The sequence below is a fragment of the Ascaphus truei genome, chromosome 2 (genome assembly GCF_040206685.1).
Source record: "Ascaphus truei isolate aAscTru1 chromosome 2, aAscTru1.hap1, whole genome shotgun sequence".
Lineage (NCBI taxonomy): Eukaryota > Metazoa > Chordata > Amphibia > Anura > Ascaphidae > Ascaphus > Ascaphus truei.
In genome coordinates, this window is record NC_134484.1 from 388,619,392 (window position 1) to 388,633,512 (window position 14,121).

Consider the following 14,121-nt stretch of genomic DNA (forward strand, 5'->3'; position numbering starts at 1 on the left):
CTCTTCATTGAACCGAGGATTATGTGGTCGCTCAAGACATTTCTTCCGAATACGTGCAGGCCCAGAGCTTGGCTGCTGCTGACTGGACTCTCCTTCTTCCAATGGAAGAGACTCCAAAAGCGGGCCACCAGCAACCACCCCACCACCAGACGCACCAGCAACAGACACCCCACCAGCACCAGCAACAGATACCCCAGCAGCACCAGCAACAGAGCAACCAGCAGCACTCGCACTCACAGCAACACCACTCACACTCACAGCAACAGCACTCCCCTGAATCCTACGTTCACTCAGACGCGTACTCACACGACTACCAGTACCACTCACACCAGCATCACTCTTCCCACGCCCTTCGGCCATACCTCTAGCACTCACAAAGAACAGAAAATAAATTTAAAGACAATCGCACTGAACACTTACAAAGTGAAAACAAGACAAAGATGTTAACAAAAAAACACAGGACAAACCTCTCACAATACACAACAACTCTCTCAGTCAATATGAAATATGTAAATCGGCCAGCTCTGTCTCTCTCTCTCTCTCTCTCTCTCTCTCTCTCTCTCTCTCTCTCTCTCTCTCTCTCTCTCTCTCTCTCTCTCTCACTCTCTCTCTCTCTCTCTCTCCCAACAACACAGAGAATGAATAAAAATACACGCTGCCTTTAAATGGGCCGCTCAAACCAAAACATGCTTGCTTTGGCAGATTCAGCAAGAAGTTTCATTGGGGAACCTAACACCACCTCGCCATGCACGCTGATACACCTGTGTGTGATCGGCAAATCATCGGCAGAGTGGGACCAAATGTTTTCGGCTTGATTCGGAAGGGATTCGGCACTTTTTTCATATGGAGAGGGAAAATCGGCAGAATCATGCCGATAAGGTACCCTTGGCAATTGCACTTTTTCGGCGCTTACTGCATAGAGCCCATAGTCCTTTAACCAGTTAACATGCTTTTATGCGAGTTGATCCTGTAACACAAAATAAACTAAGAATATACCATATGTGGAATATTTTAAAGTCAGATTTCATGCTTCTACACCTGAATTTAAAAGATAAATAAACCTAAAACAAATACTGACTATTAAGTAAGGGAAAAAAATAACAATAGAGGTCGAGGTGTTTGTAGGAATGGACATTGTAATACATGTGGTGAAAATATATAAAAAGAAATACCATTTAGAAAAATAAATAAATGTGTATTTCTATGTAATCCACCCAACAATCACAAGGGCATATCAGGTAACAAAATAAGAGAGAATAGGCACAGAAATAGTTTTAAATAACTATATTTAGCACAGGGGGAAGGGTACCAAAAATTTACCAATTTGTTTTCCTGAAGACATAAGTCTCATAAGAGGACTGAAACATTGGTACTTTTTTTTCATGCTAAATCAAGTTATTTAAAACTATTTCTGTGCCTTTTCACATTCTTATTGTAATACGTGTCAATATGATATAATAATCATATTTTTAATTGAATTGGATGAATTTTACAACTAATAAGAAAATATGCAAAACTACCTGTGTTCGGTCAAACATTTTGGTATAAAAAAAGTGCACAAAGCACCTGCGTGATGCCGATGTACAGCCACGGCCCCTTTTATTCTCCAAAATCTCCGAATTTTTTCGGTGATTTTTTCCGAATGCCACGAACTTCACCGCACTTCACCTTGTTCATGCTGCGTTCATACCGCGTTCATACCGCATACAGTATATTCAATATTACGGGGGTCACGCGGTAAGCGGCGGAACGGCACTTAGAAAAAATCAGGCCTTTTTCCTGCCTGGGATTGATACCGGAAGTCTCCGGAGCTGATACCATTAATAGCAGCACCGGAGCCCCCCCGGCATGCATCCGAGGCAGGAAAAAATGCATTTAAAGCCCACTTCATTACCTTAGCGGCTAACCGCTAAGGCAATGAAGGGGTTAACCAGCCGTGCCAGTTTTTTGTGGTTAGCGGGGGTGGGTGAAGGGGTTATTTGGCCCTTGGTGGTTGTTTAGGGCTTGCGGGGGGTTGCGGGTGGACTTAACCCCTTCATTACCGTAGCGGTTAATACCATGAAGGGGTTAAGCACTCCCGCTACCCACACGCAAGCCCTAAACAACCACCGTTGGGGCTAATACCCCCTTCACCCAACCCCACTAACCACAATAAAAAAAATACACACACAACAGCCCCACACTAAATAAATAAAAAAATATATATATAAAAATGTAAATACAACTGTATGCTCATCTGCATGTCTAAGGCAGGTCTGCAACCCCGCCTTTCCCCATTATCACCCAGCACTTCCACTTCAGCAAAGGATTCTGGGAAATGACATGCAAATGAGCACACAGTGCCACTTTATGCTTCAAAAACCATTTTTAACATGGTTCCCTATAGGCTTAAGCTTGCTGCATGGTCACAGCTTTGAGCACAGCCAGGGTTAAGGTGCATACCCAGAAAACCACCCACAGACAGCTGTTTCAACCTTAATGGGTCTCATCAGTGTGGGGTTGATTAACTGGGTATGCAAAGAAGCTAAAAGTTGGGCCAACCATAATACTGAGTTAAGTTATGGTGAGTAAAAAAAGTGACAAAAACCCTCCAAAGCAAAGCAAATTATATATATATATATATATATATATATATATGTGAGTAAATATTTGGGGCATTTTGATTTGCAGTGTCCTTTGTGGGTCTCAGGAAAATTGAGGGGGGGGTGCAGGTGGACTTAACCCCTTCATTACCTTAGCGGTTAATATATATATATATTATATATATATATATATATATATATATATATATATATAATATATATATATATATATATATATATATATATATATATATATATATATATATATATATATATATATATATATATATATATATATATATACATATACATGTATTACAGCAACAACCCCTATACCCCCCTAACATACACATAAACTGTATGCACATCAATTAATGTCAAAACACATACATACTTATAAAAAAATAACCCCCCCCCCCCTAACACATACAGTATAGTAATGGGCACAATTACTATTATCCACATATGGATAATAGTGAATGTGCCCATTTTAAATACATTAAGAACAATAAATAAAATACATACATATTGCACTCACCCTTGTCCGTCTGCCACGATGAAGGCCATCCTCATCTTCATCACCGTGCATGCCCCCTCCGATGCTGCAAAACATGAACAAGAATAAAAACAGCCAATGTACAGTAATGTCCCCTAACCCCTTAATCACCATAGCGGTTATTAACCACTACAGTCATTAAGGGGTTAACCCACCCTCACCCATCACTCGGGAGGCCTACATATCCTCCCCCACTACCGCCCCACCCTGTGAGGCCTAACTACCCTCTCCCAATACCCAGTCGGGAGGCCTACCCACATACCGTTGGGCCAATACAGGGTTGGTTCCTTTTTGGTCTGCGAGAGACCTCTGCAGACCACCTGAGATATTCTCGGGCTTCTCACGTGTACCAGGCGGTGTGGTCCAGGGGGGACACCTGCGGGGAAGAACCGGTGGCCACACATCTGTGGGGGCACCGCAGACCCGTAGAGACCACCCGTGGGTCCCCAGACCCCTGTGGGAACCACCCGAGGCCCCTCAGACACCTGTGGGTCTGACCCGGGGCTCCCAGACATCCGTGGGCCTACTGTGGGGACCCAATTGTGGCCCACGGTGACCCGCGGAGACCACCTGGTGGGCCATGGGCCTCCAGAACCTGTGTGAAACATGTTGCTGGTAACCTGTAGGTCTGTGAGGTGACCTGTCAGGCCCACCGGGGACTCACGTGGGCCTGGGGTATGAACCCTGTATGTAAAAGAATAAATCATGTATTTATGGGGGGGCACAGGGGGTGGGTTATGTTTTTAATAAATAGAATGATGTTTATTGTGGGGCAGTGTATTGTTTTTATTGTGGGTACTGGGGGTGGGGGGAGGGGGTATTGGCCCCAAGGGTATGTGGGTAGGCCTCCCGACTGGGTATTGGTTGAGGGTGGTTAGGCCTCACGGGGTGGGGGGGTAGTGGGGGAGGGTATGTAGGCCTCCCGAGTGGTGGGTGAGAGTGGGTTAACACCTTAATGACTGTAGCGGTTAATTACCGCTATGGTGATTAAGGGGTTAGGGGACATTACTGTATATTGGCTGTTTTTATTCTTGTTCATGTTTTGCAGCATCGGAGGTGGCATGGACGGTGATGAAGATGACGATGGCCTTTATCGTGGCAGACGGACAAGGGTGAGTGCAATATGTATTTTTTTTTTATTGTTCTTAATGTATTTAAAATGGGCACATCCACTATTATCCATATGTGGATAATAGTAATTGTGCCCATTACTATACTGTATGTGTTAGGGGGGGGGTTATTTTTTTATAAGTATGTATGTGTTTTGACATTAATTTGGGGGGGGCACAGAATTGGTACTGCAGGCCTGCGGGTAACACCCGAGAGCCACCGCCGGCCTATAGTATCATTGATGTGCATACAGTATATGTGTATGTTAGGGGGGTATAGTGGTTGTTGCTGTAATACATGTGTATATATATATATATTTATATATTTATTTATTGTGTGGCTGTTGTGTGTGTATTTTTTTTTATTGTGGTTAGCGGGGGTGGGTGAAGGGGGTATTAGCCCCAACGGTGGTTGTTTAGGGCTTGCGGGTGGGTAGTGGGTGGGCTTAACCCCTTCATGACCGTAGCGGTATTAACCGGTATTTCCCCTGCTTAGTGCATAGACCCCTAAACGACCGTGAAAATACCGCAACATATTCCGTAAAAAAAATAAAAATGCCCGCGGTTATCAAAGTTGCGCCGAATCGGCCGCTTTAGGATAAAGGCGGCTGCCACTGTAGACAGATTTCCGTGTGATCCGTTCCATGGACTGCTCACTAAAGGGGTCAAAACGCAAAAAAAAAAGATTTTTTCCAGCTCTATTAAAGATGAACTAAATCTATGACCTTACCAATTATGCCTCCCAAACAAAGGAAATAAGCCTCCGAAGAAGTAGTCTGAATATTTCAGATGAAACTAGGCTGTTCCACAGTCTGGAAATGACTCAAACCTAGAGGGAGAAAATCAAATGACCACTAAGGACCTAAATGAGCAACTGTACTTAAAAACATTACCTCTGCTTTACAAAAGAATTACAGAAAACTGCATTACATCTAAAACTAGAGGAAATAACTAACCACCTTTTGAACAAAATAGAGGAGTCCCTCCAACTACAAATTGCTGCGAAGGATGAAATCTTCAGGATAAGGGAGGAACTATTAACTTTGAAGGACTCTGTAGGGGACCTAGTTAAATGGGACTGGTGACAAAAGCTTTGCATCCCAAATATTCCAGAGACCGTAACAATGATTACCTAAATAAAATTTTCCTGCTCGTTGTGTAAGTCTTGCTAATGAAGGAACTATTGCACATGCACAGAGCACACCATAAGGTCTCATATCCAGTGACCCCAATAGAAAACGGGACATAATTGTGAAATGCCATTATTTGGTAATGAAAGACAAAATAACCGATGGTGGCAAACCAGATTTTCAGGAGGACACCTTACATATCTCTAAGGATCTTTCACTTGTATCTTTTCAGCGGCGGATGGAACTACGCTTGTGTAACGGTTTTACGGGCCCCCACCCAACTTCACATTGGCCCCTGTGGTCTACTAGCCCCATTACATGTATGTATAGTGTGTGGTGCACCTGCTGGCTTACAGGACTCCTGAGTCTCCCGCTTGGTTGGTATGGGGATATCAGCATGACAGGCATCTGAGGTAGTGTGATCTGTGTCCTACTCACATACGATGCAGCGCCTCCACCCCATCAGGATCTCTGCGGCTGCAGGGAGAAGTGTCTGATGGGGACCTCCTTCTGGGTGCCTCCTTCTGTGTAAGAACTTCACTCACACACAGCAAGGGTCTTGTGAAACTGGGCATCTTTATTGCACGGTCAGGCAGACTGCCCCTCATAGCGGTCGGTCTAGCCGCTCATGTTGGTGAAGTGCATCCTTCTCAGAAGTTCCTCCTTTTCTTAATGGAGTTGGATCACCTCTCCCCTAAGGGAGATCACCACCTGTGACACAGTGTAGGCCAACTATTAATTGTATCTGACAGCCTTAACTGCTGCAGACCTCCAGAACCTAATCATAACTGAACCCCTGATTAACACACTAACTTTAGGCAGTGCCGTGTCTTATATAGACTCAGAAAACAGCCACAACTCTGGTGTCACTAACAGTGGACGCAGAGCATGTTACCACTCCCCTTGTGTACATATGACACCTCACCAGGTTGTGAGGGCAAACCTCCATGATTGTTGCTGGCAAGCCTGCATACTTACTAGGCTTTATTTCCAGCATGAGAAAGAGCTGTATACCATTTTTATACATGGCTACACTTGGTACCCAGCTCTTATGTCAGATGGGCTTGAAGTATTGTTGGGGGTTCCCTTTTAGACTCCAAGTAGAGAAATATGGGTGACAGCACACCATATGCACCCTAGAGGAGATGGCTGATTCTTTGAAGGCCTAGGCCTCAGTCCGACAAAGAGGTATTCAAAATCCCCCATGTCCCGAGAACTTTCTGAGATAGACCTGGTACAGAATGGTCTAAAGTCCAGAATGGAAGAAGTCCAACCAAAATACCCATGAATGAATGGACTGGCCTCTGTGTTAATCTCACCACCTAGACCTGAAAAGATCAATTTGCAACCTGCACCCAAAGTTGAAGAGAGATTATTTTTGAAAGTGATTCACTCCATGACCTTCTTAAGAATAATTGTTTAACCACCTGATCTGGCATGGAACTAATTTTTCCCCTGATGGGCTCCTGCTACCAAATGGTTTTAGAGACTGCTAGCACCTTGGTGTCTTCCTGGGGAAATGCAGCACCATAGAGACTGCAAGGAGTCTGAATGTTTCCCATACCCCACTCAATGTAGGTTGATTCACTTCCTCCCCGGATCCAAAATGTTTCCCTTTCCTATGCTTTAACATTGAGCCCCATTTTCGCAAGGTAATGCATTGGTACTGGGGGCCTTCTCTCTCCCCCAACTCTCTATAATTATTATAGAGCCACCAAGTTCCCCAAGACATTCCCCATGGCACCTATGTTCTGGGTATATGTGCCCCCACTCCCACACCCAGGTTATGAATCCTAGGCCCTGAACACTCAAGTACTCAGAGTGCCATGTTCTTACCCTCATCTTTGGTTATCTCCAGGCCCTCACACCTACTCCTCTTGTTTCTGTAAGCTTCCCAATTAAGACTTCGATTTTAAGCTATTTGGGGTGGGTTATCCTTTAGCTTATGTTGTCATTTACCTGTTGCACTTTTTTCACATTGTTTGTAATGTACATTATTTACAGTGTTCCTCCTATTGTAATATTGAAAAACGATGCGTACATGGTTGCAGCTACTGTATATAAATCAAATTATACATACATACAAGTCTTGAAGGTACTGAAGAATTTGAACCCAAAGTCTTTACTTTTTGAAGGACATTTAAATATAGTATTTAATACAAAATTAGACAAATCTAAATACATCATCAGCTCACTTTAAAAAAATAAATAAAACGTAATTATTATTTTTTTAAAGGAAAATATTGGCAATTCTGTTAATTGACGATTTGAGGAGCAAGAACTTAAACCAGAGGGACTACACTTTCTACTCCAACTCACACAAATCATTTTCTAGATTGAATTACTGATTTGGGTCCCCAGATATTTTAGAAACAACAGTAAAAGTTGAAATTGTCCCCTTACGTTCAGAGCTCCCATCTCATACAATTGCACAACTCCCATCTCATACTGTACAACGCCAGATGTATTGAAGAATGAATGATTCGCTTCATAATCTCCCAGAAATCAACAAGGAAGTGGCAAAAACTCTGGAGGAATTTTTCAAAAGTTATGTAATGCAGAAACAGCCAAATTATCCTCTACTTTATTGGAGACCTATATATCCTCTATCAGGGGAACTCCGATATCTTTAGCCGCTCATAAAAAGAAGCAGAAAATCTACACTGCCACTGAAAATATCACAATAATCCATATGCTAGATTTAAGAACTAAACATAGCCAAATTAAAGAAAAACTACAAAAACAGCTGAGAGCAAAATTTGAGCTTAAAAAATCTGACAAAGCAAAAAAATGGACCAAACTAATGTTTTTACAAGAAGAGGAATAAGGCAGGTAAATTGATTGCTAGAAAATTAAGAGGGTTTCAACTAAGAATGAATGTGCTGGATATAAAACTAAGAAATGGGGAAATCACTCATAGGGGCCTATTGACGAAACGTTAACTGCAACATCCAACGTCTTGGCATGTTCCTACCGAACAGCATGACATTTGTGTAAAAACGGTATTCACTAAAAGAAATCAATATTTTTTACCGTTTGTTACAAAAATTACATACCGTACTAGTTTTGTTGTGGCTTTATGAGCGAAAAGAACTTAAAGTGAGATTTCACTCCAGCCGTCTGGAAGAGCTTTGCAGAGAGAAGCTGCATCACTCTGCACAGCTCTTACAGGTGATCAAGCGGCTACATTTCTTATTTTGTTTGCACAATTTGAAGCAGTAGGTCTCAGGTGCTGAACATCATTAATATACTTCCAATATGGGGCTCCGGAATCTCCTGCAAGTTTAAATGTCCCGTGTCACGGCTCACGAGACTGGGACATTTAAACTTGCAGGAGATACTGGCACCCCATACCGAGGCCTGTAACTCAGGAAGCAGGGGGTCCTCGGACTGGAAAGTAATGCGTTTCAGCTCCAGAGACCACCTGCTTCAATACTATGTACAAAAAAATTAAATACAAGGTAATTTTCCTTAGCTTAGTGGCTAATTGCTTAGGTAATGAAGGGTGGTAAAGAAGGAAGCAGTGCCAGGTTTTTTGGTGGTAGAGGGGGTGGGTGAAGGTTGCAGTTGCCCTATGGTGGGTGGTTAGGCCTCACCCTAGGGGTTAACCCCTTCATTACCTTAGCAGTTGTAACTGCTAATGTAAGGAAGGGATTAAGCCCTCCCAGCAGACCTAATCACTGCTGGGAGGGATTAATCCCTTCCTTACATTAGCAGTTACAACTGCTAAGGTAATGAAGGGGTTAACCCCTAGGGTGAGGCCTAACCACCCATCCTGAATCAATTACCCCCTTCACCCACCCCTCCACCACCAACAAACCCCCACCCCCTACCACCACACAGAAATGGCTAAAGGCCCTATTAGCCAAATATGGATAATAGTGTTTTTGCCCATTCAAATATACACTACTGCACATTCAAATAAAATAGAATACAAATTACAATATAATAAAAAAATAACTAACCATTTCATCCATTCATTGTAACAGTGGTTATTTATGCCCTCAACAGGTGCATTGATAGCCACATTGGTAATCAATGGGCATCCTACTACCCACCCCATCCTATAGTGAATCAGTGTTTCTTACCCTTGCTGGGATGATGGCTTATTCTCCTCATCCAACGGCGGCATCAACAACTCTTGAACCATGAAGCAATGATCCTCAACTTGAAGTACAGCATGATATGCAGAAGTCCACGATACTCCATTGCTTTAAGAGGATTCCCCGGTTAGTAGATATTCTTCTCTTCTTTCCTTCTTCTCTTCTTTCTTCTCTTATTTCTTGAAGAGTTCTAGGCTATATTGACATGTTATCTTCTTCCTGTCAAATGAGACTTGACAAGCCTTATATAAGGCCTGTGACATCACATTTGACAAACACATGGTACAGTATATCCATTAATCTGATTGGTGGATGTACCATGTGATGCCTTCCATTTTTGGGTGATGTGCCATCATTTTAAAGGGAGGGAAGCATATTGTACCTGAGCTCAGGTTGGGATTCCCTCCCTATAAGGTGACGTCACATCACACAAAAAGGGAAGACATGGGGGGCGTGCACGCAGCGTCGAGGAGGTTGGAAGCTCACTGAGATAGCTCTGTGGACTCCGCTACGAACACATATGTTTTAGCCCTCCAAACCGGATAAACCTACTTGAAAAGTCTACCCCCGCCAGCGGAACCTCCAGGGATGCTGCTCAGGAAGGATAAGAAGCCGCAGACCCCATCGGTGTCCTGTTATTTAAAGAAAACAACCTCTCTGATTGACATGATTCAAGATGGCACCCGCGCATGCGTGCATGCACGTGCATGTACAAGAACTACATGAAAAGCTTCAACAACAAGGGGAGAAATTTATTGAGCCGGAACAAGAACAAGATGCTGAGGAAAATACTCAAATGACCCCGAAGGCTTTGAAAGACTTATTTAAAGAGATGCAGGGGGTCTTTCAACTTGCTCTGGACAAAGAGATTACAGAAAAGAAAGAAATAATGACAGATGAAGAAAGAAGACAGTGATTGAAGATAAAAGTAAGAAGAATTTTGTTACCTGTTCATGATCTTCAAGGTGGATGGCGTCGAATTGACATTGATGACGTTGCGGTACGAGAGATTGCAGATTCGCCGGGATTCAGAGGGCCAACGCTTCTAAAGGAAAGAAAAATATTGAAAGTACTGTATGTACTGTATGTACTGTATACACAAGTTTACAACAAATAGGAATGCTAAAACACAAAAAGCAAAAACACACAACAATGAACAAAATGAATGTGACAACAAATAATAAAAACAATGAATACAATTCAAAGATTCCATATCAGAAAAATATCTGAAAAAAATCCCCATGCATATATCCAGTGAGTCACAGTTTAATAATTAAATATAATACAATAATGAAAGATAATTAATATATATGTATCATACACAACAGTTGTAAACACAAGAAAAAGAAAGGGGGAGGGGAGGGCGGTTAGAAGAGAAAGTGGAGATGAGGAGGAAAAAGAATATGTGCTTAAAATAAATACAATGCTATATATACAACAATGCTGTATTGTATATAAACAATTAATTAAATAAAAAAATATAAATAAATGAACATAATCAAACCAATAGAATACTGAATGCAGGGATGAAAACAGCAACAAGATTTATTGACAACATCAATATCAATGATTTAGAGAAAACGCCTCAGTATAAATTCAAATAACCCTAAATTTAGTCTAAAATGCTATTAATGTTAATAAAAAATATAAACAGATAATATATGAATAATTGTATCAAATGTACAATTGTGATAAAAAAACACATACAAAAAAAAGTTGAACACAATAGTGAAGGGTACTATAATTGAATTAATGTGAGAAAGAATTTAAGGAAAATTAGATCATTACAAAAAATTCCTAATATATGAATAATGAACAATAACTATTATGAAATTGTTGTTGTATCAACAGAAATTGATTCTATTTTAGAAAATGGCTGAGGTTCCATTCTACATTCATCCCGACAGGGAAGCGTGTTCTTAAAGTAAAAATCCAATACACCTCCCTGCGGTCCAGTTTATTGACAGAATCGCCCACTCTATCTTTCTTAATGATTTTACGATCCCTAGAAAGGAAAATTTATTTACCCCACCATATTTACATTCAGTAAAATGTTTAGAAACCGGGTGGGTTAGGTCCCCAATCCTGATTAGTCTTAGATGTTCTAAAATTCTATTCTTTAGAGCTCCCGTTGTCCTCCCCACATACCTTTTTCCACACCCACAAGTTAAGAGATAGATAACAAATTGTGTATTACAGTTAATGAAATAGTTAATCTTAAATCTTTTATGTGGAGAAAAAGGCAGAGGAGGATTTCATGTGTTTACATGCTTTGCATGCACCACTGAAATTAGCCTTTCGTCATAAAAGGTGAAGTAATAGGGGTGGAGAATTCACACAGTGAAATATAAGTAGCAATGGTTTTTGCCCTTCTGAAGACGAATCTGGGGCCCGGTTCTACATATTTACGCAAAACCAGGTCCATACGAAGAATCCTCCAATGTTTGTGATGAATAGATTTTATACTGTTACTACACCTATTAAATTGGGGAATAAACATTGGGGGATCCTTATTCATCGTAACCCTGTGTCTTCCATTTGTTTTTATTGGTTATTGATTTGTTAAGATTAATTGGTGTCAAAGAGGTTGATTCCCCTTCATCTCGGGCAGGAAAAATAGAGCACCTATCTGTATATAGTGCCTCTTCAAAGGCTTCTTGCAAATTGTCTTTATTATAGCCTCTTTCAATGAAACGTTGACCTAGATCCTCAGACTGAGTGAGGAAACTCTCCAAAGTAGAGGAATTCCTCCTCAATCTGAGGTACTGTCCCTTAGGTATACCTCTTACCACTGCCTTGAGGTGGCAACTGTCTGCCTTTAAAAATGTGTTCCTGGAGTTGATTTTCCAGAACACACCTGTTTGGAATATTTTGTTAATATCAACATAAGTAAGTAAGTCAAATAAGTAAATAAGTAAGAGGTCAAGAAAGTGAATGTGGTGATGATCAAAATTAGATTTGAATTTTAAGTTGTACTGTGTGTTATCATTAATGTACTGTAGAAATGAAGAACATGTCTGAGTGTCTCCCTTCCAAATAATAACCAGGTCATCAATAAACCTTTTATAAAATATAATATTTTTCCTAAAGTGATTAGTGCTAGCATTAATAAATGGAGATTCCCAAAATTGAGATCCCCACCACCCCATGAAAAGGTTAGCATAAGATGGTGCAAAGCTTGTGCCCATAGCTGTGTCTACTTCCTGTAAATAACATTTGTGATCAAATGTGAAAAAGTTTTGAGTAAGAAAGAAATAGCATCCAGAATGAAAGTGGTATGAAATATAGAAGTGTCTGGACCCTCCACAAAATGGCGGACAGCTGCCAGTCCCTGGTCGTGTCATATAATTGAATAAAGCGATGTTACATCAAGTGTAACCCAGATGTAATTATTGTCCCAATGGACTTCTTTTAGTTGACTCAATAAATACCATGAATGCAAGATGAATGAGTGAAGCCTCCTGACAAAAGGCTGTAAATAACAATTTATGTACCTTGAAAGCCCATCTCCCAAAGATCAATACTAGAGACTAAACGCCGACCATGAGGGTCGACCAACGTCTTATGGATCTTTGGGAGATGGTGTCATTCTGTAGCCGTTTCCTCCTCTTTCCTCTTCTTGTTCCCTTAGTTTTTTTTTTAAATAAAGGGAAGAATTTTGGCTGTTGTTGCCGATGTTGTTGCTGTTGTTGTTGATGATGTGAGGCCTGAGTGTCCCCCGATGAAAATTCAGATCTTGATTGATGACTCCAAAAGTTACGATCTCCTCTGCCATCTTTTTAAAAAAAAACACAGACAAAAATACATACATATTAAATATATATATGAAAACCAACACAGATACTTTTCTGTATGCTAGAGTGCTATTTGGGGGATTCTTTTTTCTGTGTTGGTTTTCATACTATTTTCATCCCCAGCACTGCCAGTGGTGTTATTATTCACACTTTATTCAACTGGTTTTAGCACAGCTTATTGATATAGGTCGGTTGCAGGTTTCTCTGTGTGTCATATATATATATATATATATATATATATATATATATATAAAAACAAATATGAGCGCACAATCCTAAAGGTAAATAATAACAATTTAATAAAATATATAGATAACAAATAATAAGTGACCATAAAGATAGTAAATAGACAATACAGAAAGATTACCAATAAAACAGAGTGTGAGATTGCTGTAGCAATAATATGTGAGTGAGGGGACCCCGAGAAACAAGTTAAAAGTCTGATGAGTCCTGTAGATAAAATGAGCCTGAAACAACCTCATTAGAAGAAATGAATAAGCGACTCCAATAGCAGTTGCATTGCTAAAGCAATTCCAATGTGATAGATGATAGTATCAGTCTCCTTAACAAACAAATTTCCTAATTTCATCCTCCAATATTACTTTTGGTGATCGTCTTGGTCTTTTGATATCTCTTGAACTCCAGCTGAGAACCATGTTTGTGCAACAATAGTAATTTGTTCTTGCGATATGTCCACTGCCATTTCAATTTCTTTCTCCAAAATTATCTATTTCAATGTAGCTTCTTTCACATTACCTTTTTAATCATGTGTGGATTGTTAGTGTATGTATTGCATTATAGTTACATAATAATTTAATATGGATATACTGGATTTCTCTAGATTAGT

The 14,121-nt window shown here is 40.6% G+C and overlaps 1 protein-coding gene across 2 annotated transcripts in view; it reads left to right on the forward strand.

The window, feature by feature from the left end:
- The window catches only part of DGKB (diacylglycerol kinase beta), an 895,737-nt gene that overhangs the window by 189,256 nt on the left and 692,360 nt on the right, over positions 1-14,121 (forward strand). The gene's annotated exons all lie outside the window — the stretch shown is intronic.